The sequence below is a fragment of the Bos grunniens genome, chromosome 9, assembly GCF_055505025.1.
Source record: "Bos grunniens cultivar Pamir isolate PY7600 chromosome 9, Bosgru_T2T1.0, whole genome shotgun sequence".
In the NCBI taxonomy this organism is placed as follows: domain Eukaryota; kingdom Metazoa; phylum Chordata; class Mammalia; order Artiodactyla; family Bovidae; genus Bos; species Bos grunniens.
The window spans coordinates 101,778,545-101,800,874 of NC_141173.1; the positions used below are offsets into that span (position 1 = coordinate 101,778,545).

A 22,330-nucleotide genomic window follows, 5' to 3' on the forward strand; every position below is an offset into this window, starting at 1 on the left:
AAACTTCACCAGCCATGCCCCATAAAGTCAGAGATACAAAGCAAAAGCGAGCAAGAAGCTAGCCTATTAAGTCTCTTCTCTGAAGACCATGCAGGATGGTGATTTACTTTCTTCTATATTGTTTTAGGTTAAAACCCCTTCCTTGAGCTGGGCAAGGGGGAAAGACTCTTCCTATGTTTCTGGCTGCACGTGTGTGAACTTATTCACGGGATAATCTGTTTTCAGTGTTGGGCTCCCTGGTCCTCATGTTCAATTAAACCAACTCTCCCACTAACCAACTAGCTTCCACAGTGTGCAAAGGTGTTGTCAGGATAAATGGCAAGGTCTACAAAGCACTTAGAATTCTCTGAACAAAAAGCGCAGTAGAAGAAAGAGTGTTAGCACGTTATTATGCTCATAAAGTGTGGGTGGAATGTGCAAAGAGAAATCATGTCAAAGATGTAAGGAAACTTGAAAGTCTGAGACTTTAAAAGGCTAAGATTATTAAAACACCCAGTTGTTTGACAGGAGAAAATTAAACTGTTCTCCTGTCTCAAAAGATATAATGCCACTTTCTCATTACTTACTGTACCTCAGTCTCTTCTTCCTGCACCGAGCTTTCAGAGAAGCCAAGAAAGCGCAATATGTGAAAAACTGCTGTACAGATGCAGCATAAAATGACAATCTGATCATGAGGGGGGAAAGGAACAATGCTCTTTTGCCAAAAATAGCACCTCTAGTGATGGGTTACCTGTAGGACCCAAATGCAACACCCAGGTCCCCAGGCAACATTCACCTCTTGTTCGTGGATATGGCATGAGGCTTTGGGTCCATGCAAGTTGGGGAAACGAAGCTGAGACATCAGCTTAGACCTGGGACTCTACACGGGCTGCATCCCCACGGAAAAGGAAGCTAGAAGGATCTATTCACTGGAAAGAGAGACTGCAGGCAGCACATGCTTCCCTGGTCTCTAGGGGAAAAGATCTCTGAGGAGTAAAACACGATGACTGCGTGGATTTGGGGTCTAACTTACACTGTCTGTGCGGTGTGGGAACCCACCCCCTGGGGCAAAAAAAAAGCCTAAGGATGGTTCACAGGGAGGTGCTGCTCCTGGACCACCTGCCAAAAGCAAAATAACACCCATCTGGAGCAACGTGGCCACCACCTAAGCCACATATGCTTCCCAGCGTAAAGGTATCAACATGAAAAATGACCAAATGGGAGGCAAGCATACACAGAGGCTATGGACATACAGCAAACCAAGACTAGCACCACCCCCCACTTCAAAAACTAGGACAAGAGAGAAAAATGGCAGGTCTACTTGGAATTCTTAGATAGGAAAGGACTGAGAACCACAAAGCAAAAATGTTATGAAGAAAGAGGCAGGCAGATTTGAAAAAGAACCAAATAATAGCTTCTGGAAATGGACATATAGTCACTGAAAATAGAAAAAGAAATAAGCAGCATATTGGATGACGGAGACGAGAGAGAACTGGTAGACCAGAAGGTGGAATGGAAGATTACCTAGAACACACCTGGACCAAAGAGTCAGGACATGGAAAGGAACTGTTAGGAGACAAGGCGCGCAGACGGGCCACCAGCACGTGCCCAGTCTGAGCACCAGAGGAGGAGACAGAGAGCATGGCCGAGACGGACGCAAGGGCAGACTGCTCAGGACTGTGGAACGTCAAGACCTCTCACATCAGAGGAGCGCACCAGTTCCCGGCAGGATAAATATCCACACACCTGATATTAACTCTGCATTCATCAGGGGGCTCCAGAGAAACAGAATTAATAATATATATACAAAGAGGATTCTTATAAGGAAGTGCCTCATGAAATCATCATCTGTCCCAGTTTGGGTGTGAGGGTTGGAGGCTGCTGTAGACACAGGTGGAGCCGACGCTCTAGCCGAGGCCACAGGCAGGATTCACTTAGGGAGGGTCAGTCCTTCGTTCCCATCAGGCCTTCAGCCAATCGGATGATGAGCCCCAGCCACACCCTGAAAGTGAATGTTGCTCAGTCGTGTCCGACTCTTTGCGAACCCATGGACTATGCAGTCCATGGAATTCCCCAGGCCAGAATACTGGAGTGGGTACTCTATCCCTTCTCCAGCAGATCTTCCTGACCCAGGAATGGAACCAGGGTCTCCCGCATTGCAGGTGGATTCTTTACCAACTGAGCTATCAGGGAAACCCATGAAGGGCAATATGATTTACTCAGTCTGCCAATTTACAGAGGAATCCCATCCAAAAATACCCTCACAGAAACACCCAGAATAATCTTTGACCAAACAGTCCAGTCCAGTCAACACATAATAATGAAATGAACCATCGCAGACTTTAAGTGAAATTACAGAATGCCAAAAGACAAAAAGAAAAAAGTTAAATAACCAGAGAAGGAAGATATTTGATCTGAGAAGGAACAAAATGGGCCTGCGGGAACTTCTTCACTGATCAGAAAATATTTATAGTATCTTCAAAGTGTTGAGGAAAAATAAATGTTAACAGAATTTTTTTTTTACTCAATCTATTATTCAAGAGTATGGGAAAAATAAAGACTATTATAGGAACTCAAGGACTAAGAGAGTTTTCGACGCCTAACTCAGAATGTTTCTCAGGAGACGGAAACTGCACTCAGAGAGAAGTGGTCACCAGAGTAACAGTAGCAAAACACAAGCAAACCGAAGGCGGCACACACACAGGTACTTCTGAGGAAGAATCCCGAACGTGGTTATTCCTCCAGCTTCATTGCTGTCACTGGTATTATTATTGGTGGTGGTTAAAACAAACACGTTTACTAGATGTAGTGTTACTCAGTCAGTCGTGTCCGACTTTTTGCGACCCTATGAACTGGAGAGTCCGCCAGGCTCCTCTGTCCATGGGATTCTCCAGGCAAGAATACTGGAGTGGGCTGCCATGCCCTTTTCCAGGAATTTACTAGATGGGTAACTAAAATGTTGTTGACAAAGATCTACATCATCCAAAACCGTTAATGGCAGTTTGATGCTGACACAGTTCCAGAGGGATTTGACGGTAGTAGAGTACAGGTGTACCTTACTACTACCCAGCAACTTTACTTCATGAACAATAACTTTTTTTTAAAAAAGGATATCATCTTATAACATTTAAAAGTAAACACAACAATGCTATGTATTATACAGAAAAATATATATACATACAGTAGAAATTTTAAAATGTGAATGTGAACAAAAGCTGCTAAATTTAGGTGAGTGGATTCTTATGGTGTGGGCAGGAAGGAAGTGGGATTGATGATGGGGACACAGGAAGACCTATTTATATCTTTTATGATTAACTTTTTAAAAAAAATTCTGCAGAATATGACTTCTAAATTTACAAGACCACAAATTATAGGCAAAAAGGTTTTCTCTAGAGATTTTATTTCCATTTTTCTGATACTTCATTTGCAAAGATGACATATTGAGACTGTAAAATCCGTACTGTGATGAAATGCTGGCAGCAAGGTATGAAAGAGCAGTGGGATTTAAACAAAGCCACATGTGTTTGGTGCAGATCAGGATAATCATCATAGTAAGGGGCACCTACTGATGCCTAAGGACTTCATTCCAGTTCTTTCCATCTCCAAATTCTCCTAATCATTATGATGGCAATCACTCAAAGGGGGCACTGGTAGTAACCCCCTTTCACTAGAAAAGAACGAAGCGCAAAGTGAAGCAACCTGCCTGTGAGATGCACCTTGACCCAAACCCAACCCGTCTGACTCCAGAACTAACTATGTCCATCGGGTAAGTCAAGCAGTCCTCACACGGGCACAAGACCGCTGCGCCTGGCCTCTAGCTTCTGTGTATTTTAAGACAAGCTTACGAGCAAATGGATCAGCGTGTCTCACAATGATGACCAAGGCAGATTAGACTTAGATCTCTGGCCACTGGCCTGCCTTCAGTTCAGCAAGACGGTTCCTTGAACAGGCCCCCTGCGTGGACAACTGGCTCCTACACACCCTGCTTCCAGCACCGCTTGTCTCTCCCCTCTGTGCCAGCCCAGATCCCAGCACACACACCGCGCAGCACAGCAGAAGTGCAGGCTCACCATCCCAGTTCACCAACAGAAAGCTGAAACTCAGTACTGCCTGCTTGAACTAACTGAGAACAAATCAGATACAGCGCCCTGAAGTGTCCAACACTTGCCAAGAGGTGTTCAATTAATGCCTGCTCTGACGTCACCTTACCTTTTATAGAGGAAAACACTTCCTAGTGAGCTATTTTGGTACCAGTGATGAGCCTGTGTCTTAGCTGTCATTCATTATTACTGAGGTGAGTGAATCATTCATTCATTCACTAGTAACTGTGTACCGACAAAGCGCTGATTTCTACCCTGGGCACTAGGAATAAAGTCCATGATACTCTAGTTCACCTGTTTTATAAACGCTCCTGGATATGGCACTTTTAAAAACGTTTCTATTTTGCAGTCTTTCTAGTTGTACAGAACTACAGAAATGAGGCGCCGGGGCTCCCACACACCGCCACCTGTTTGCTCCACTGCTAACACTTCACAGCTTCTTAAAGAAGTTGCCTTGGTACCATACTAACCAGATCCCGTTCCTCACCTTCTACCCTGAGGACTGTTCAGAAAGCACCTCTCCTGCTCGTCTTTGGTTTCCACCCGAGGCTGTCCCCACGTCAACCCTCTGCCTGCAGTGTCAAGTGGGGAGAGCTATAAGAGATCCAACTTATCAGGCCAGTCTGTGTGCAGGAGCCTCAGCTTCTGATCTCATAAGTGGGAGCAATGTGCTCTTGCAAGTAGTGTAGACACTGCCACATGGCAGGCTCTCCAGGTTATTATATGGTTTTAACACAGCAAACAACACAGCAGAGGCCACTTACTAAATCAGCATCAATCGCAGAGCCAAGGAAGTGAAAAGCTGCGATTCAAATGGAGATGCTCTGACTCCCTAGTTTATCTTCAACAAGAACATTACTCATTATCTTTATTTATAGATGAGAAAATAGAGGTTCCATGTGATTAGATCAAGTTATTTTTATTCTAATGACTTTTGGATGGTGACTTACCACTTCCCTATACCTCCAGGTTCCTTAATTCAGCAGTTTCCACAGAACTGGAAAAGGTCAGTTTTCATCCCAATCCCAGAGATAGGCAATACCAAAGAATGTTCAAACTACCACACAATTGCACTTATCTCACACACTAGCAAAGTAATGCTCAAAGTTCTCCAAGCTAGGGTTCAACAGTATGTGAACTGAGAAATTTCAGAGGTTCAAGCTGTATTCAGAAAAGGCAGAGGAACCAGAGATCAAACTGTCAACATCCGTTGGATCACAGAAAAAGCAAGAGAGTTCCAGAAAAACATCTACTTCTGCTTTATTGACTATGCGAAAGCCATTGACTGTGTGGATCACAACAAACTGTGGAAATTTCTTCAAGAGATGGGAAGAATTTCCTGAGAAATCTGTATGTAGGTCAAGAAGCAATAGAACCAGACATGGAACAATGGATTGGTTTCAAACTGCAAAAGGAGTACATAAAGGCCGTATATTGTCACTCTGTTTATTTAACTTATACGCAGAGTACATCATATGAAATGCTGGGCTGGATGAAGCACAAGCTGGAATCAAGATTGCCGGGAGAAATATCAATAACCTCAGATATGAAGATGACACCACTCTTATGGTAGAAAGCAAAGAGGAACTGAAGAGCCTCTTGATGAAGGTGAAAGAGAGAGTGAAAAAGGTGGCTTAAAACTCAACATTCAAAAAACTAAGATCATGGCATCTGGTCCCATCAATCCATGGCAAATACATGGGGAAATAATGGAAACAGTGACAGAATTTATTTTCTTGGGCTCCAAAATCGCTATAGATGGTGACTGCAGTGATGAAATTAAAAGACACTGCTCCTTGAAAGAAAAGCTATGACCAAGCTAGACAGCATATTAAAAAAGCAGAGACATTACTTTGCCAACAAAGGTCCGTCTAGTCAAAGCTATGGTTTTTCCAGTAGTCATGCATGGATGTGAGAGCTGGACCGTAAGGAAAGCTGAGCACTGAAGAATTGATGCTTTTGAACTGCGGTGTTAGAGAAGACTCTTGAGAATCCCCTGAACAGCAAGGATATCCAACTGGTCCATCCTAAAGGAGATCGGTCCTGAATAGTCATTGGAAGGACTGATGCTGAAGTTGAAACTCCAATACTTCGGCCACCTGACGTGAAGAACTGACTCATTGGAAAAGACCCTGATGCTGAGAAAGACTGAAGGCAAAGGGGACGACAGAGGATGAGATGGTTGGATGGTATCACTGACTCAATGGACATGAGTTTGAGCAAGCTCCAGGAGTTGGTGATGGACAGGGAGGCCTGGCGTGCTGCAGTCCATGGGGTGGCCAAGAGTTGGACACGACTGAGGGACTGAACTGAACTGAATACTGGCAGGTGGCGCTAGTGGTAAAGAATCTGCAGGAGACTTAAGAGAAGCAGGTTCCATCACTGGGTTGGGAAGATCCCCTGGAGGAAGATATGGCAACCCACTCCAGCACTCTTGCCTGGAGAATCCATGGACAGAGGAGCCTGGCGGGTTACAGTCCATAAGGTGACAAACAGTTGGACACGACTGAAGTGATTTAGCATGCTTGCATGCATTATTGTCTATAGGGTAAAACAGAGAGTTAAGGGTAATCTATTTGAAACGAGTATTTTCAAAAAATTGTTTTACAGTCTCTCAGGAAAATGGCAGAAATAATATAAGACTCTACATTCATTACAAATTTCTGACATAATCCATGTTTATAAATAGTAATGTCTACAGAAAAAAGCATCCCAAATTCATCCAATTCTTATAGAGCAAACTCACTGGAACAGATGAGGCAGGCAAGCTTGCATTTTCACATCAACTATAATTAAAGATCTCATAGTAAAGACTGAGCCGGTTTTTAAACATTTTAAAAACAGTTTTGCATACTGGTACATAGTTTCCTTAATTTTAATTTTAGTCTTCTTAGTGCTTCACCAAGTTACTCTATCAATTTTCCCATGATATCTCACTTTAAATGGTTTCATAGTTTACATTATTTGTGTCAGAAAGAATACTGATATTAATAATATTGTTTTGATATGAGGTCTTACACATATTTATGAAATAAAAAAGCACAAACCTAAGATTTTTTTTTTCATGCTTGAAAGCAAAATCTATTTTTTTCCCCTTAAGTTTACACTCAAAATTCATTGTGAGTCATTATCTTGCTAACATGTTCCACATAAAGATATCAATGTATTTCAATGTAAGATGTCACTTCATATCCTTTGGGTGTTACAGGACATACAGCAGATGCATATAACATCTTAAAAAAAAATAAAGTCTGAATTCTGAAGCACATTCTGCCCAGAGTTTGGACAAGGGATTGTGGACCAGTTTTCCCTTTATCATACTTTGAGTCACTTATTTTTGGTAAGTTTCTAGAAGTGAGACTCCTGATCTAAAGGGTACAAATGTTTTTATTTAAAAATATTATTCTGATTTACAATATTATTGGAATTTTTCAGGATAACTATTCCCTTCAACCTCTTCTGTATTCAATTTCATTTTAGAATAGCTTTTTTTAGTTTTACAGGATGCAAATAGTAGTTCATTGGTATTTTAATTATCTTTTATTTATACACGAGCCAATTTAATAATTTTTCCCAAATGATGAGCTCAATAAGAATAATCTCTTGATGAGGCACTTAAAGTTGTGGGAAAGTTCACGTCATGGCTTCTTTACGTAAAGTGTCTTTGAATTTTCTTTACACACATTCTTTATTTTTAATTACTTGTATAATGTGTTGCATATATTAACCCTTGACTATCACATTTATCACAGCTGTTTTTCCATGCTTTTTTTCCACTTTTAGCTGTACTTTAGTTGTATTGATTTTCACTGCACAAAATTCAGGTCTTTACACTTTTAATTTGTAATTCCTTAAAATGCTTCCTTTAGTAGAAAACTGTCAGTTCTGAATAGCTAACTCATATCCTTTCAAAGCTAATAGTATTTTTATACTTTTATTGACTTAATAAATGCCTGCTATAGATATGATTAGAAAACTTACTTCATTCCCAGTAAACCACTACTTCCCCATGCTGCTGCTGCTGCTAAGTCGCTTTAGTTGTGTCTGACTCTGTGAAACCCCGTAGACGGCAACCCACCAGGCTCCTCTGTCCCTGGGACTCTCCAGGCAAGAATACTGGAGTAGGTTGCCATTTCCTTCCCCAATGCATGCATGCATGCTAAGTCGATTCAGTCGTGCCCGACTCTGTGCAACCCTATGGGCAGCAGCCCTCTGGACTCCTCTGTCCACAGGATTCTCCAAGCAAGAATTCTGGAGTGGGTTGCCATTTCCTTCTCCCTGCTGCTGCTGCTGATGCTGCTGCTGCTAAGTCGCTTCAGTCGTGTCCGACTCTGTGTGACCCCATAGACGGCAGCCCACCAGGCTCCCCCATCCCTGGGATTCTCCAGGCAAGAACACTGGAGTGGATTGCCATTTCCTTCTCCAATGCAGGAAAGTGAAAAGTGAAAGGGAAGTCGCTCAGTCATGTCCGACTCCCAACGACCCCATGGACTACAGCCTACCAGGCTCCTCCATCCACGGGATTTTCCAGGCAAGAGTACTGGAGTGGGGTGCCATTGCCTTCTCCATTTCTTCTCCCTACTTCCCCATAAATGTATTTAATTCACAATATAGAATTCAGTCAAATAACGTTAAAACTCATGCTTGGCTTATTGGTTAAAACAACATTGATCTTTACCTCTTTCTAGCTGTTTATAAACATTTTTACAACTTTGAGGTTATTGTTTATTACATGAAAATCTCTTTGCAACTGTTTCAACACAGTCCAGCATAAGACTAGGGGCATGCACTCATTCAGTGCTTCTAACTTAGTGACTTGGTACATGCCTCTCAGCTCCAAGGGGTAAGAAAGACACATCAGAACTGATTCTTGCACTCAACTTTTTGCAGTTTGTTTAGAAGGCCAGGAAACATCGAAAATCAAGGCAGAAAATCGTAAGCACAAAAGGAATCTCCAGGGGATCTTCCCAGTCCAGGGATCAAACCCAGGTCTCCCCCATTTCGGGCAGATTCTTTACTGACTGAGCCACCAGGGAAGCAAAAAAAGAAATAATCTAGACATTAAATATCTGGTTGAGAGAAACAAGAACAGGGTGAGTATATTAGTTAGGTGACTCGCCTCAGATTTATTCTCTAAATGCTGTTTTATAAACATGAGTTTTTAGGCAGACCCAGTAAAACAGCCCATCATAAATTAATAGAGAAGAAACTGGGACCTTAGGAAGTAAATTCGGGAACATTAAATTAAAGCTGGGGCCCACAACATCAAATTATCTGCTCTGCTTTACTTTGAAAGAAAGTGGCTATGGGATCAACCTATGTTTGAGCTCCCAGGCAAGTGAAGTCATGAGGAAAATGTACACTAAGCTCACATGATTTGTGCACGTGATTTGTGCACGTAAGTGTGCACATGACTGAAAAAAGACCATTCGCTAGAAGAAAATGGATAGGCCTGGACAGCTGTGTTCAAAACTCAAACTTACCCTCAATAACATCCCTAAAGCACATAGGATAACAAGCATCCTCTCAAAGCAAAACAATCATACTTCTCAAGAGTGCAATTCATAAAGGAAACAAAGCCACATGGGGGCCAGAAAGCCAAGTTTCGGATCATTTAACTTGATTTCAGGATAGTATTAAAATAGTTAATATGTTGAAAATATGCATAAGAACTAAGATATGATCATGACTGCTTGAAGTGGTTGTTAAAAATTAGACTTTTCAAAGTTTTTAAAAAAATAAACAGTAAACAAAATTTACTGAATACTTTCTCACATCCATTATGATGATCACTGGGCCTTTCTCCTTCGCTAGAGGATATTGTAAATTACATCAACATTTGTCAGCTGAATAATGTTCAAATGTCCACGCAACTTGGTCTTAATTTTTTAAAAATTCAGTCAGTCCAATAAGCTATTCTTTAAATAATTATTGTTTATGTATTTATAGGTGGGACTGGCTTACGATTTTTCCCGATGTCATTTCCTGGCATTTCCTTTAATATCAGAAATACCACACTAAGGGCCTTGTAAGTGCATGTACAACCGACTTTTCACAACGAATAGAATTAGCCCCCCTGACTTATGCCACATACAAAAATCAGTTCAGATAGGGAAAGCCTTTAACACAAAAAGACAGCTTTAAAATGCTTAGCAGAAAATTTGGGAGAGTATACCTTTAAGATCTGTAAAAACAAATCATAAAAATAATGGTTACAGAAGTGAGACCTTTAAAATTAAAAAATTCTGTTCATCAACAGGAATAATAAATAATTAAAATGAAACAACTCAGAGTAGCAAGAAGATACTTATGAATATAAATATAAATAGGAAATAACAAGTATCTAGAATATTAAAAAACCACAAATCTGCTATGCTGCTGCTGCTGCTAACTCACTTCAGTCGTGTCCGACTCTGTGCGACCCCATAGACAGCAGTCTATCAGGCACCGCTGTCCCTGGGATTCTCCAGGCAAGAACACTGAAGTGCGGTGCCACTGCCTTCTCCAATGCATGAAAGTGAAAAGTGAAAGTAAAGTCACTCAGTTGTGTTCGACTCCTGGTGACCCCATGGACTACAGCCTACGAGGCTCCTCCATCCACGGGATTTTCCAGGCAAGAGTACTGGAGTGGGGTGCCACTGCCTTCTCCCAAATCTGCTATGGAAGACATCAAAAACCCAATAGAAAATGAGTAAAAGAAATGCCAGACAGCCACAGAAAATACCCTAGCTCCTCCTACTTAAATGTGAATCTTTTGCTCCAAAAAGGCCCACTAGCATTTAATTGCCAGTTCTCCTTTTATTATTTATACTGGTTAGGTACTTAGAACATAGAAGTTTCTTGCCCTGAAAATGGATACACAAACCATTGGAAAAGATTAAGTGCTAAGCTACCTAAGCCTTGAGGAAAGTGGTTTGGGTTCTGTACTCCTACTTTGTCATGCGGTTTCTAACATCGTAGCATGAACGTGTACTTCGTCCTTGCTGGAACTGCAAGGGTTGTATTCTTTTTCCCCTTTCAAATATTTTTCTTCCAATGAACTTCAGAGTCTCTGGTTCTGCTACCACCACCACTGTTGTTTCAAAGTCAAGGACATAATAGAAATACTTATGTTTTCTCGTCTGTGCCAAAGGAAATATGTGGGTTGTGGAAGCAAACTGTTCACAGTAACTACTACCAACAGCTCTCCCAAGGCAGGGACGAGGGGCAGTTACCCGGGAAGGAGCAAATCCCACAGGAGAAAACGGATGCAGAGGAGGGACACTACACAGAGGCTCGAGAAATCCAGTGTCGAAATCTGAGTGCCCACTTCACTTTTGGGAAGGGTGTGTGTGTGTGTGTGGTTTGACCCACCTGTGAAGAGCCACCATAATTGGGAAATAGAATTACATTACCCTGAGGGACCAGCTGGAGAGGCAGAAGTGTGTGAGTGCTCAGTCGCTCAGTCGTGTCCGACTCTTTGAGACCCCGTGGGCTGTAGCCCACCAGTCTCTTCTGTCCATGGGATTCTCCAGCCAAGTATACTGGAGTGGGTTTCTATTTCCTATTCCAGGGGATCTTCCCCACCCAGGGATCAAACCAGCATCTCTCTCACACATCTCCCACATTGGTGGGCAGGTTCTTTAGCATAGAGCCGGCAAAAGAGTGTAGCTCAATGCAGGTTAGGACTTCTAATGTATGCCATTGCCACTGAGTGCTTTGAGAAGTTCCTAGCCCCCTCTACCCCAGTGTCCTCATAGGTAAAGTGAGGATAATAATAGTACCAATCTGGTAAAGCTGCTATGAGAATCAAGTGAGTTAATGCACATTAGAGGTAATACACATGAGAACTGAATTTGGCACAAAGTTCTCAGTTAAGACACAGCTATCATTGTCACCGTCACCAAACACCACCACCCTCATCACCACCACCACCACCACCACCACCATCTCATCATTATCACCTCACCACCACGTACCACGATTCTCATCACCATAATCTGTATCAACCATATCACCATCATCATTCATGGACTATTCTTCCAGTGAAGAAATTATTAAATTATAAAGTCATTGAAGTGAAGTGAAGTCACTCAGTCGTGTCCGACTCTCTGCAACCCCATAGACTGTAGCCTACCAGGCTCCTCCATCCATGGGATTTTCCAGGCAAGAGTACTAGAGTGGATTGCCATTTCCTTCTCCAGGGGATCTTCCCCACCCAGGGATCGAACCCTGGTCTCCCACACTGTAGGCAGATGCTTTAACGTCTGAGTCACAAGGGAAGCAAGAAAAACAAATCCAAAACAGGCAACTAAAAACTCCTAAAATATTAAAAGGACTTCAAATATTCCCAGTTGAAGGCACCTTTTTACTCACTTTCCTACTGGCACACTTAGAAACTGATTCTGACCTCCTCTCAAATGTAATTTCTTTACACTTTTATTGGTGTATGAGAAATATTTCTCTTTCAAATTTCTGCTTTTTAGTATTTACCCTGACACTAAATGGGCAAAGAGAAACACCACCTGTTGATTCAGAAATGCCTCGCGTTTCCAGCTCAAACCCTGAGACTTACTCTTTCCTTAGCATTCATCAGCTACTCACATTTCCTGAAGTTTTCTGTGTGGTGTTTAGCGGGAGTGTGTGAGACGTGGGGTTGCTGGGATCTGGCTTCCTGGTCCTCCTTGACTGACAGGCTTCTGCGGGAGCCATCTGAAGAGGGAGTCGACTTGACAGAAAGAAGGCACGGGTGGGTGGCAGGCGTGTGGGCACTGTGCAGAGTTGGAAGCCGCGGAAACAGGCTTTTGTTCAGTGAAGGGAAAGACGCTGCCTGAGTCGGTGGAGGATGAGAGCTGCAGTTCGTGTAGAGACCTCGAGCGCATTGGAACGATTAGGAGGAATTATCCGAATTTAAGTTCTGAAATTGAAGTGGTCAAAATGGCCAACTGAAAAGCAAGAAAGGACTGGAGTCCTGAGAACTTTTCAAGGATTCGGAAGACTGCAGTTGAGGGAAACAAGGACGGCAGAGACGGTGCAGGGACCTCCGAGGAGTTGCTGGTGGCCTTGTGAGGCCCCACATCCACGTCCACCCCTGGGCCGTGGCGAACAGAGCGGATGGACCGGAAGCACTTAGCCTTCGGCTTCCGGTTGGCCCTGGAGGGCCTTGGGTTACAGCTTACGACTGCCTTTGGTTCCTTTTCAGACGCCATCTTTCGCCTCCTGTCTGAGGCGCAAATTTGAGCTTTAGTTCACAGTTGTCTCTGAGGCTGTGGGCTGACCTCCTGCAAGTGTCACACAGCCGGGAGTGCCCCCCTGGGGAAAACGGGCAGATCCACAGCCATAATTGGTGGGTACCATTTCTGTGCACAGAGCCCTGGGTGCTCGCTCACAGGAGACCACTCTCCCTCGACAGTTCACCCGGGGATGGCAGTGCTGTCTTCAAGCCCACGTTTCATGAGGGGCCCTAAGTCTTCTTAACACATTCACCTTTCCTGCTTTTATGCTTTCCAGAGTCAGTGTGGCAAGTGCTTCTATGGTGACTCCAGTGGCTCCCGCCTTCTGGGGGGTGGGGAGGGTCACACCTGTGTTGCCCCCTCCCCTCGAGGGTGATTTGCTCTGATGGATGGAATGCTGCAGAAGGGATGAGAGGCCAGCCTGGCAGTGTGCCCAGGGAGTGAAGGAAGGTCAGGAGAGGTTGTGAGAGGCCCAGAGCCAGAGGACCCTGAAGAGCTGCACCCCAACTCCTCACCCACGGGAACCCAGAGACAGGAAGTGTGTGCCCCTTCAAAGTGCCAGGATGTGGAGTCTTTTGTTACACAGCCATGGGTAATCAGTAGAACTGGTTCTGTCATCTGTGCCCCAAAGAGTCTTAATTAATACATCAACTTGGCAGGAGTACTAAAAATTCTCAAATGCTCTTTCCTTCAGGTTAGAACAGTAAGGGACTCTGAGCATTTCATTTCTACTGCCAGCATCTGTAAGGAAACAACCTTTGAAGAGATGCTATTTGACATATGAACTATACTACACAGAGTTATGTATCCTCTGATGATTTTCTTTTATTCTTGTGGGAAAGTTACCAAAATTAAATCACATTAGGAAATGTCCATTCATTTCTTATATATGTATTAAATGTATGTATCCATGAATAACAACTACTTTTAATATGCAAATCATTTTACTAAAGAAAAAGACCTATTGTTATAATTTGAGAGAAATATGAATAGTCTTTAAGTTGATTATCAATTAAATGTTTCTGTGAACAATATGTGAAACTATATTACTTGAATTTTAGATAACCAAGACAAGTCAGAGTTGTTAGAAATATATCTAGTATCAATGTTATGTTGTCTTGCATCTTTATTGTTTAGTCCCTAAGCCATGTCTGACTCTTTTTGTGACCCTGTGGACTGTAACCCAACAGGCTCTTCTGTCTATGGGATTATCCAGGCTAGAATACTAGAGTAGGTTTCCATTTCCTACTCAAGGGGATCTTCCTGACCCAGGGATCAAACCCACGTCTTCTGCATTGCAGGTGGATTCTTTACCACTGAATCACCAGGGAAGCCTATTGCATCTTTAACAAATCAAATAATGTACTTTAGACCTTCATTCCCAGGGAGTTTGTAGGTTAGGTTGAAGGAATGCATTTCACACAGTCTTGGGTAGATAGACTGGCAGGGTCCACCTTTGGACTCTATTCAGATAGCTTAACCTCTAGCAAGGGGCGGGGGGAGGGAACCAAACTCTCGATAGGAAGGGCACCTGATGGTGTCTCATCAGACAAATTCTAAAGGAGGAACTTTATTTCACACACGGAAGGCCCCCATGAACAGCTTTCCTTTACCTAAGCTAAGAATACACTTTGTTTTTGTTTTAAATAAAAATGTGAGAACTCACAGGTTTTATTTCTTAAAGGATAATCACAATTTTGATTTAGTGTTTAGTTTTCTTTTTTCCCCACCATAGATGCTAATTTGAGAAGGAAATGGCAAGCCACTCCCATAGGCAGAGGAGCCTGGTGGGTTACAGTCCATAGCGTCTCAGAGAGTCAGACATAAGTGATCATACACATATGATGCTAATTTGCTTAAATTTAAGCTAAATGAATTTCAATAACTAATTATGGGCTTAAAGTTTTGGGTAACTTCCTTTCAGTGACAGAATCTCATATAATTCATCATAGTAAAGTATTCCTGAGAGTTTACAATGCTGCTGTACTTAGAAGTGCAGAAATACTAATGTCTATACATGCTTTCCATATTGATATAAGCGTGGTTATAATTGACTAGAAATAAGAAAACACAGACAATAATTCCTCAACAATCATTTGCTTCACTTTCATGATTTAGCATACCCCAAACACATGCAGCTAGTGAGATACGTAATGTGATGTACATACCAAGGTTGCCAAGGGCACTAGAGTCTAGTCAGGTTGTAACCTGGTGCCAGGAAGATGGCATAAGTGACAGTAGAACTGAACCTCCAATGTTTCTGAAGCACAGATTGGAAACATCTCCCCAGAGAATGAACTAGAACAATCATTTGCTTCCTACAGAGCAATGAAGACCTACTACTGCTGATGTTAATACTAACCAGTGTGCTGTTGGAGAAAACTGCTTTAAAGGTAGTTTTTTGAAAATATATGTTTAAATTTTAACATAACAGTTCTTATAGGTATGGACAATCAAAACATACTTTATATACATACGTGTGTGTATCTTTTTATTATTATTTTTGGTGGCTAAGCACATGGATTTTGAATTCAGAGAGCTGCAACTCCACTTCACTTACAATGTGGACTTGGACAGGTCATTTAACCTTTTAAAGCTTCAGTTTCCTCACCTTCAGAATGGCAGTAACAAGGATATCCTATTCATTGTGTTGTTTTAGGAATTAATTAGATAAAACATGTAAAACACTTAGCTGGTCACCCTTTTGGAGTCAAGAATAGAAATATGTCACTCCCATCTGAACACCTATCTTACCGCAAATCATTTAATCAATCTAGAATTAGAATTTCTGGGACACAATAAATAAGCTTCTCACAAAGAGCTTCTATCTTGAATATTATCTAGAAATATTACAAAAAGTAGATTTTTATTTCAATAATGTTTGTGTTTAAAATTGAACAAAACCCCCAAGCAGTAAAATAGAGTTTATATAGACAGACATGCTTAGTTCTTTGAATATTTGAATAATATCTGAAGTCCTATAAAGGCTAACGGTGTTCAAACAAAAGTATTGGGCAGTTTGTGATGAGTATAATAGGCAATGGCCATTCACAGCCATCTTAGAAGGCTTGTTTCCTTAAAGCCATTATTGAGAATCAGCTTCAAGTGGGGGAAATAAAGTTTGAAAGCGCTGTCAATTATACACACAGCTGCACTGTGGCAGAAAGCCATGGCTGTGAGTGTCTTTGGTCTCTGAGAACAGTGAGCATATGATAATCAGTGTTGGTATTTCTGTTTCTAAGTCAGTAAAGGATGCTGGAGCTGTGCTTTGTTTTCAATAAAACAGTATGTATCTGTGGTCAGTAAGCTTTAAAAAAATTCTCTTTATTTTCTTACAGATAATTTTAATATGAAATCATCACAATGTATACTATGAATATTTTACAAATTTACTCGTTAATTATATTACAATAAAGTTTAAACTGGGGCTTCCCTGGTGGCTCAGACAGTAAAGAACCTGCCTGCAGTGGGAGAGACTGGGGTTTGAGCCCTGGGTTGGGAAGAGCCCCTGGAGGAAAAAGTGGCAACCCAATGCAGCATTGCTGCTCGGGAAATCCCATGGACAGAGGAGCCTGGCGGGCTACAGTCCATGGGGTCACAGAGAGTCAGACACTACTGAGAAACCAACACTTTCACTTTTTTCAAAGCTAAAATTAAAAAATAAATATCCCTCCGTGGGGGCGGGGGGGGCGGGAAATCTCATTGCAAACACTTGTGTGGTTTTGGTTTTTACTGTTTACCCGTAAGTTAGGAGTGTTAGGGAAAAAGTCCAAATCCATGTCTCGGCACTGTTCTGCATCTATCTTAGATATTAAACAACAAGCAAAGAGAGACAGCCACCCCCTACCTCCTCCACCCTCCCCTCTGGAGGTGACTCCGTTGAGGATAGGGCAAAGCAGAAATGAATTCCTAAAAACATTTTTCTTTTGCTATTGAACTTCTCTGAAGAGGTGCTCGTGTCCTCCGTTCAGAGGAAATCAGGAGGCATTGGCCTGACCCGGACCTGGGGATAGCAGGAGAGTCAAGTCTGCGTCTTTCTGTGCTTTGCTACAAGCGGCCGGCATCCTCATGAGAAACAGCACTCTTAATGAGATCGCTGAGTAGCAATTATTATTTCGTGCTAATAGGGTCCTGACTCTGACCATGTTACAGAATGATAACTACAAGTTATCAACTTTAAAGTACTTACGACACTTAATTATAAGACAATAAAATAAACAGTCACCCTGGGGAAATAAGGTCTTTGAAATGATCCCATAGCTGGGCATCTGAAGAAAAAGCTCCCTGTGTTTAAACAAGTCTTTGTCAGCAGACTTCTCTCTCTAAATATCATTCTACCGTCACTCAGAAACGCTGCTATTAGAATCACTCTTTTCCTTAAAATACAGCACAAAAAGCAGGGTGTCTAGTCTTCATTATCAAATAAGCTTCAAAGCTGTTCTTCACCTAGTAATTTGGAAGAATGGCTGATAAACAGTGATTTAAACCAGGGAACGATAGGGTTTCATGTTTCGAAAGGCAGTAAAGGGAAAGAACCCGGGTGGAGGGGGTTTGTGGAAGAAGAGACGGGAGAGAGGGAAACACAGAGCGTTGAAGAGGCTGGAGGGCCGCCCTCAGCCCCGCCCAGGGGCGCGACTGGCTCCGGGGATCACGGGCAGTCCAGCCATCATCCGCCTCAGCACAGGACTCAGGGCCGCGGGTTCAGCGGGTCTGGCCACGCCTGGGGAAGCAGCAGAAACCAGGGCGGGCGCCGACGTGCCTGGGGTATGTTTCCAACAGCGGTTCTTCTGCAGCTTCCTCTCTCCACATGGACACAGGAGGCTGATTTTCCCAGCGTCCAAGCGCAGGTCCAGAGGAACCCCCGCCATGGGACCGATGGGGAAGCCGGGACCTGCCCATTCTGGGAGCCAAATCCCTACTCTGTGACCCCCAGGACTTGGAGCTCTGCTTTTCTCTCAGATCAGATCAGATCAAATCAGTCACTCAGTCGTGTCCGACTCTTTGCGACCCCATGAATCGGAGCAGGCCAGGCCTCCCTGTCCATCACCAACTCCCGGAGTTCACTGAGACTCACGTCCGTCGAGTCAGTGATGCCATCCAGCCATCTCATCCTCTGTCGTCCCCTTCTCCTCTTGCCCCCAATTCCTCCCAGCATCAGAGTCTTTTCCAATAAGTCAACTCTTCGCATGAGGTGGCCAAAGTACTGGAGTTTCAGCTTTAGCATCATTCCTTCCAAAGAAATCCCAGGGCTGATCTCCTTCAGAATGGACTGGTTGGATCTCCTTGCAGTCCAAGGGACTCTCAAGAGTCTTCTCCAACACCACAGTTCAAAAGCATCAATTCTTTGGCGCTCAGCCTTCTTCACAGTCCAACTCGCACATCCATACATGACCACAGGAAAAACCATAGCCTTGACTAGATGAACCTTTGTTGGCAAAGTAATGTCTCTGCTTTTGATATGCTATCCAGGTTGGTCATAACTTTCCTTCCAAGGAGAAAGCGTCTTTTAATTTCATGGCTGCAGTCACCGTCTGTAGTGATTTTGGAGCCCAGAAAAATAAAGTCTGACACTGTTTCCACTGTTTCCCCATCTATTTCCCATGAAGTGATGGGATGGGATGCCATGATCTTCGTTTTCTGAATGTTGAGCTTAAAGCCAACTTTTTCACTCTCCACTTTCACTTTCATCAAAAGGCTTTTGAGTTCCTCTTCACTTTCTGCCATAAGGGTGGTGTCATCTGCATATCTGAGGTTATTGATATTTCTCCTGGCAATCTTGATTCCAGCTTGTGTTTCTTCCAGTCCAGCGTTTCTCATGAGGTACTCTGCATATAAGTTAAATAAACAGGGTGACAATATACAGCCTTGATGAACTCCTTTTCCTATTTGGAACCAGTCTGTTGTTCCATGTCCGGTTCTAACTGTTGCTTCCTGACCTGCATACAAATTTCTCAAGAGGCAGATCAGGTGGTCTGGTATTCCCATCTCTTGAAGAATTTTCCACAGTTGATTGTGATCCACACAGTCAAAGGCTTTGGCATAGTCAATAAAGCAGAAATAGATGTTTTTCTGGAACTCTTTTGCTTTTTCCATGATCCAGCGGATGTTGGCAATTTGATCTCTGGTTCCTCTGCCTTTTCTAAAACAAGCTTGAACATCAGGAAGTTCACAGTTCACGTATTGCTGAAGCCTGGCTTGGAGAATTTTGAGCATTACTTTACAAGCGTGTGAGATGAGTGCAATTGTGCGGTAGTTTGAGCATTCTTTGGCATTGCCTTTCTTTGGGATTGAAATGCTCCGGGAAAGGATGGGCCCTCTCTCCCCTAGTTTGTCTCCTTCCACTGAAGAAATTTGCTCCAAAGATGTAAACAATGTGAAGGAAAGAATACGGAGAGCAGGCCACACGAATAACCTTGTTTATAGGTTTCTGAGCACAGTTTCCAACTAATGATATATATATATTTATATATATATTTATCTATAGGATAGATCATGAAATACATCACCCGACAGGCCTTTTCCTAAAGATCAGCAAGTTCTGTCTTCTCATTGAAAACACGTGGAAAATCCAATTCAAAGTGGATTACAGAGCCGGCAGATCATCCAGCTCTCCCGGCCTCTCTGTTGTGCCTTCCTTATCCCTCCTCTGTAGCTGCTCACTTTGATTAACTATGGGCTTCCCTAGTGGCTCAGACAGTAAAGAATCCACCTGCAATGCAGGAGACCTAGGTTCGACCCCTGGGTTGGGAAGATCTCCTGGAGAAGGGAATGACTACCTGCTCCAGTGTTCTCGCCTGGAGAATGCCACTGCCAGAGGAACCTGGTGAACTACAGCCCACAGAGTCGCAAAGAGTCAGATTAAACTATACTTGCAGTGGGCTGAAAAGTGAGTTCTAAAACTGTCTCATAAGTGGTATTATTTTTGTTTCACGTCTACTTCATCCTTGTAGAATTATTTTGTACTTAATTGCATATATTGGTTAAAAGCAATGTACTGAACATTACTGCTATAATTTTGCACATAAAGTGCACATCCTAGAATAATTTGATCCTAGAATAAAATGTACCGAGTTTAATCCCATGATACTTTTCAGAAATGAATCTTTTTCAAAAAGGTGAAGACATGTAAGTTATCTCACGGTCTTCTCTTCCCATGTACAGTTAGTACAGCAAGAGAGCCCTGTTGCAGAGGTTTTTCATCGTTCGTATAAAGGGAGTGAAACTGGGATTTAATTTCATCTTCCTACACTGTCTCAAAGCCTAGAGTTGAGATTAATCTGAAGGCTGGCCAATCGCCCACCGGGTCCCTGGGCCACTCACAGTAGCCGCTAAAACACTACACACGTGTGTCTCCATGGCACCCCAGCGCAGAATTCCTGCCTGGGAAATCCCATGGGCAGAGGAACCTGGTAGACTATAGCCCAGGGGCTTGCAGAGTTGGATACGACTGAGCGACTGAACAACAATGCATCTCCACACGTTGGGGATTACTGACAACTCATTTCCAGCTATTTTTTCCTAAACATGAAATTGGCTGCTCAGCTAATTGCAGCATTAGAGAAAAAAAAAAAAACCTTGATTACTACATTTACGCCCCAGATGTTTATCACCATTCTTCTGATTACTTCACTAGATCTGCTACTCACTTTACAAAATTGTAACTTATTTCTTTGTTTTTTTGATAACCATCTTTCATCCAATTCTTTGCTGTCAAGTTCTAAGCTTCTTCTACTTCAAACTTCATTTCCAGGAGGAGTCTTATTGCCTATATAAAGGGAAAACGTACAGTACAATGTATTTTCCGCTTCTTTGTGTGTATTTACTTAACAGCAGAATAATAGTGTTTGTGTACGCCAGCCAGTATGCAGGAACACTAATGGTACTAACAGTAACTGATATCTAATTACTGCTGCTTCCGTCGCAATTGGCACGTGTGAGCACTTGCTCTCTGCCAGGTGCTTCTCCAAGCCAAGGCCTGAGACGAGCGTGGTCAGCTGCGCCCATCCTTCTCTCTTGTCTTGGATGCTGACCCTGGAATACCCAAGGGCGCTTGTTGGCTCTGTTGTGTGCCACTCCCTTCAGAAAAGATGAACTCTCATTTTTCTGTCCTTTATTTCCAAAGGCAAAACTTAACTTGGACATGCGGTTTTGTATGGATGATCTCTTTTACTGCTTGGTCACATAGTGGATAAGAAGACCATGTGGTTTTCATCTTTCCTGGACTCAGAGTTTACCTAAAGCAGTTATTTCAACCTTGTCACTGTTTCCTTCCATCCTCCTCTATCTTATTCCCTTTCTGCATCCCTCCCCAAACGAATCCCTCCCCATCCTCTTCAAACGAACATTATTCATTTCTAATAACCCACTTTACAGATGAGAAAACTGAAGTCTGAGCAAGTTCCTGGGATTTCCCAGGTCACATGGCTGTTCAGTGGCTTGGACCAGATTTGCTGATTTCCTCCCCCTCTGCTTTTTCCATCACGTCAGCTACTAGGTTTTAATAAATATTTGTTGACAGCGCATGAAGTATGTGTGCTAAGCATTTCACGGGCGCACCCATAAGAATAAAGGAGTGAGACCCTGCCTCCTAGAGCGAGGGTGGCTGCTGGCTGAAACTTACTCTCCCACGCCCCACTTGATGTTTCACAGGTGTCATCTTAGTCTTCTAACGGAAGCATGATCACTCTCGTTTCAAAGGTGAGACCACTGAGTTCATACCAATTTACCGACTAGTCCCAGGCCCCACGGCTGGTAAGTGGCCGGGAAGCCCCAGTTTGAGGCATGGGTTTCGGTTAACACAGCTCGAGCTGGCTCCGGGGCCTCCTCCTGGTCTGCCCCCTGAAGAGTTTACACTCACGCTGATGGAGAGGATGGACATGCAAGAAGGCAGTATGAAATGACAGCACCTTTCCTACGATTGATAGGAAACGTAAACGCTACAGAGGTTCACATGCATGAAATAAATCAGGTGCGGACCTTGGGAAATGCAGATGACTGTGCTGATGTTTAGTTAAGGATCACCTCTCACTTAACTTTCTG

At 42.9% G+C, this 22,330-nt stretch overlaps 1 protein-coding gene across 3 annotated transcripts in view; it reads right to left on the bottom strand.

The window, feature by feature from the left end:
• The window catches only part of PDE10A (phosphodiesterase 10A), a 573,119-nt gene that overhangs the window by 341,541 nt on the left and 209,248 nt on the right, over nt 1-22,330 (bottom strand). Inside the window, exon 1 of one of the 3 annotated variants that reach the window (XM_086318696.1) lies at nt 12,663-13,568. The exons of the other annotated variants lie outside the window; for them this stretch is intronic. The gene's annotated coding sequence lies outside the window, so the exon portion shown is untranslated. Of the gene's footprint in view, nt 1-12,662; nt 13,569-22,330 lie in introns of those variants that run through there. 3 annotated transcript variants of the gene reach the window in all.